This window comes from Calliphora vicina, unplaced genomic scaffold (genome assembly GCF_958450345.1).
Source record: "Calliphora vicina unplaced genomic scaffold, idCalVici1.1 scaffold_15, whole genome shotgun sequence".
NCBI lineage: Eukaryota > Metazoa > Arthropoda > Insecta > Diptera > Calliphoridae > Calliphora > Calliphora vicina.
This window is the reverse complement of record NW_027052566.1, coordinates 946597-951581: the sequence shown is the minus strand read 5'-3', so window position 1 is coordinate 951581 and position 4985 is coordinate 946597.

Sequence of the window (4985 nt, the reverse complement as noted above, 5' to 3'; positions counted from 1 at the left end):
ACTACAGTATTTCCTATAGAAAATATTGTGTACTACAGTATTTCCTATAGAAAATATTGTGTACTACAGTATTTCCTATAGAAAATATTGTGTACTACAGTATTTCCTATAGAAAATATTGTGTACTACAGTATTTCCTATAGAAAATATTGTGTACTACAGTATTTCCTATAGAAAATATTGTGTACTACAGTATTTCCTATAGAAAATATTGTGTACTACAGTATTTCCTATAGAAAATATTGTGTACTACAGTATTTCCTATAGAAAATATTGTGTACTACAGTATTTCCTATAGAAAATATTGTGTACTACAGTATTTCCTATAGAAAATATTGTGTACTACAGTATTTCCTATAGAAAATATTGTGTACTACAGTATTTCCTATAGAAAATATTGTGTACTACAGTATTTCCTATAGAAAATATTGTGTACTACAGTATTTCCTATAGAAAATATTGTGTACTACAGTATTTCCTATAGAAAATATTGTGTACTACAGTATTTCCTATAGAAAATATTGTGTACTACAGTATTTCCTATAGAAAATATTGTGTACTACAGTATTTCCTATAGAAAATATTGTGTACTACAGTATTTCCTATAGAAAATATTGTGTACTACAGTATTTCCTATAGAAAATATTGTGTACTACAGTATTTGCTATAGAAAATATTGTGTACTACAGTATTTGCTATAGAAAATATTGTGTACTACAGTATTTGCTATAGAAAATATTGTGTACTATAGTATTTCCTATAGAAAATATTGTGTACGACAGTATTTCCTATAGAAAATATTGTGTACGACAGTATTTCCTATAGAAAATATTGTGTGAGCCAGTATTTCCTATAGAAAATATTGTGTACTACAGTATTTCCTATAGAAAATATTGTGTACTACAGTATTTCCTATAGAAAATATTGTGTACTACAGTATTTCCTATAGAAAATATTGTGTACGACAGTATTTCCTATAGAAAATATTGTGTACACCAGTATTTCCTATAGAAAATATTGTGTACTACAGTATTTCCTATAGAAAATATTGTGTACTACAGTATTTCCTATAGAAAATATTGTGTACTACAGTATTTCCTATAGAAAATATTGTGTACTACAGTATTTCCTATAGAAAATATTGTGTACTACAGTATTTCCTATAGAAAATATTGTGTACTACAGTATTTCCTATAGAAAATATTGTGTACTACAGCATTTCCTATAGAAAATATTGTGTACTACAGCATTTCCTATAGAAAATATTGTGTACTACAGCATTTCCTATAGAAAATATTGTGTACTACAGTATTTCCTGTAGAAAATATTCTGTACGACAGTATTTCCTATAGAAAATGTAGTGTACTACAGCATTTCCTATAGAAAATATTGTGTACTACAGTATTTCCTATAGAAAATATTGTGTACTACAGTATTTCCTATAGAAAATATTGTGTACTACAGTATTTCCTATAGAAAATATGGTGTACTACAGTATTTCCTATAGAAAATATTGTGTACTACAGTATTTCCTATAGAAAATATTGTGTACTACAGTATTTCCTATAGAAAATATTGTGTACTACAGTATTTCCTATAGAAAATATTGTGTACTACAGTATTTCCTATAGAAAATATTGTGTACTACAGTATTTCCTATAGAAAATATTGTGTACTACAGTATTTCCTATAGAAAATATTGTGTACTACAGTATTTCCTATAGAAAATATTGTGTACTACAGTATTTCCTATAGAAAATATTGTGTACTACAGTATTTCCTATAGAAAATATTGTGTACTACAGTATTTCCTATAGAAAATATTGTGTACTACAGTATTTCCTATAGAAAATATTGTGTACTACAGTATTTCCTACAGAAAATATTGTGTACTACAGTATTTCCTATAGAAAATATTGTGTACTACAGTATTTCCTATAGAAAATATTGTGTACTACAGTATTTCCTATAGAAATTGTTGTGTACTACAGTATTTCCTATAGAAAATATTGTGTACTACAGTATTTCCTATAGAAAATATTGTGTACTACAGTATTTCCTATAGAAAATATTGTGTACTATAATATTTCCTATAGAAAATATTGTGTACTATAGTATTTCCTATAGAAAATTTTGTGTACTACAGTATTTCCTATAGAAAATATTGTGTACTACAGTATTTCCTATAGAAAATATTATGTACTACAGTATTTCCTATAGAAAATATTCTGTACTACAGTATTTCCTATAGAAAATATTCTGTTCTACAGTATTTCCTATAGAAAATATTGTGTACTACAGTATTTCCTATAGAAAATATTTCCTATAGAAAATATTGTGTACTACAGTATTTCCTATAGAAAATATTGTGTACTACAGTATTTCCTATAGAAAATATTGTGTACTACAGTATTTCCTATAGAAAATATTGTGTACTACAGTATTTCCTATAGAAAATATTGTGTACTACAGTATTTCCTATAGAAAATATTGTGTACTACAGTATTTCCTATAGAAAATATTGTGTACTACAGTATTTCCTATAGAAAATATTGTGTACTACAGTATTTCCTATAGAAAATATTGTGTACTACAGTATTTCCTATAGAAAATATTGTGTACTACAGTATTTCCTATAGAAAATATTGTGTACTACAGTATTTCCTATAGAAAATATTGTGTACTACAGTATTTCCTATAGAAAATATTGTGTACTACAGTATTTCCTATAGAAAATATTGTGTACTACAGTATTTCCTATAGAAAATATTGTGTACTACAGTATTTCCTATAGAAAATATTGTGTACTACAGTATTTCCTATAGAAAATATTGTGTACTACAGTATTTCCTATAGAAAATATTGTGTACTACAGTATTTCCTATAGAAAATATTGTGTACAACAGTATTTCCTATAGAAAATATTGTGTACTACAGTATTTCCTATAGAAAATACTGTGTACTACAGTATTTCCTATAGAAAATATTGTGTACTACAGTATTTCCTATAGAAAATATTGTGTACTACAGTATTTCCTATAGAAAATATTGTGTACTACAGTATTTCCTATAGAAAATATTGTGTACTACAGTATTTCCTATAGAAAATATTGTGTACTACAGTATTTCCTATAGAAAATATTGTGTACTACAGTATTTCCTATAGAAAATATTGTGTACTACAGTATTTCCTATAGAAAATATTGTGTACTACAGTATTTCCTATAGAAAATATTGTGTACTACAGTATTTCCTATAGAAAATATTGTGTACTACAGTATTTCCTATAGAAAATATTGAGTACTACAGTATTTCCTATAGAAAATATTGTGTACTACAGTATTTCCTATAGAAAATATTGTTTACTACAGTATTTCCTATAGAAAATATTGTGTACTACAGTATTTCCTATAGAAAATATTGTGTACTACAGTATTTCCTATAGAAAATATTGTGTACTACAGTATTTCCTATAGAAAATATTGTGTACTACAGTATTTCCTATAGAAAATATTGTGTACTACAGTATTTCCTATAGAAAATATTGTGTACTACAGTATTTCCTATAGAAAATATTGTGTACTACAGTATTTCCTATAGAAAATATTGTGTACTACAGTATTTCCTATAGAAAATATTGTGTACTACAGTATTTCCTATAGAAAATATTGTGTACTACAGTATTTCCTATAGAAAATATTGTGTACTACAGTATTTCCTATAGAAAATATTGTGTACTACAGTATTTCCTATAGAAAATATTGTGTACTACAGTATTTCCTATAGAAAATATTGTGTACTACAGTATTTCCTATAGAAAATATTGTGTACTACAGTATTTCCTATAGAAAATATTGTGTACTACAGTATTTCCTATAGAAAATATTGTGAACTTCAGTATTTCCTATAGAAAATATTGTGTACTACAGTATTTCCTATAGAAAATATTGTGTACTACAGTATTTCCTATAGAAAATATTGTGTAATACAGTATTTCCTAAAGAAAATATTGTGCTACAGTATTTCCTATAAAAAATATTGTGTACTACAGTATTTCCTATAGAAAATATTGTGTACTACAGTATTTCCTATAAAAAATATTGTGTACTACAGTATTTCCTATAGAAAATATTGTGTACTACAGTATTTCCTATAGAAAATATTGTGTACTATAATATTTCCTATAGAAAATATTGTGTACTATAGTATTTCCTATAGAAAATTTTGTGTACTACAGTATTTCCTATAGAAAATATTGTGTACTATAGTATTTCCTATAGAAAATTTTGTGTACTACAGTATTTCCTATAGAAAATATTGTATACAACAGTATTTCCTATAGAAAATATTGTGTACAACAGTATTTCCTATAGAAAATATTGTGTACAACAGTATTTCCTATAGAAAATATTGTGTACTACAGTATTTCCTATAGAAAATACTGTGTACTACAGTATTTCCTATAGAAAATACTGTGTACTACAGTATTTCCTATAGAAAATATTGTGTACTACAGTATTTCCTATAGAAAATATTGTGTACTACAGTATTTCCTATAGAAAATATTGTGTACTACAGTATTTCCTATAGAAAATATTGTGTACTACAGTATTTCCTATAGAAAATATTGTGTACTACAGTATTTCCTATAGAAAATATTGTGTACTACAGTATTTCCTATAGAAAATATTGTGTACTACAGTATTTCCTATAGAAAATATTGTGTACTACAGTATTTCCTATAGAAAATATTGAGTACTACAGTATTTCCTATAGAAAATATTGTGTACTACAGTATTTCCTATAGAAAATATTGTTTACTACAGTATTTCCTATAGAAAATATTGTGTACTACAGTATTTCCTATAGAAAATATTGTGTACTACAGTATTTCCTATAGAAAATATTGTGTACTACAGTATTTCCTATAGAAAATATTGTGTACTACAGTATTTCCTATAGAAAATATTGTGTACTACAGTATT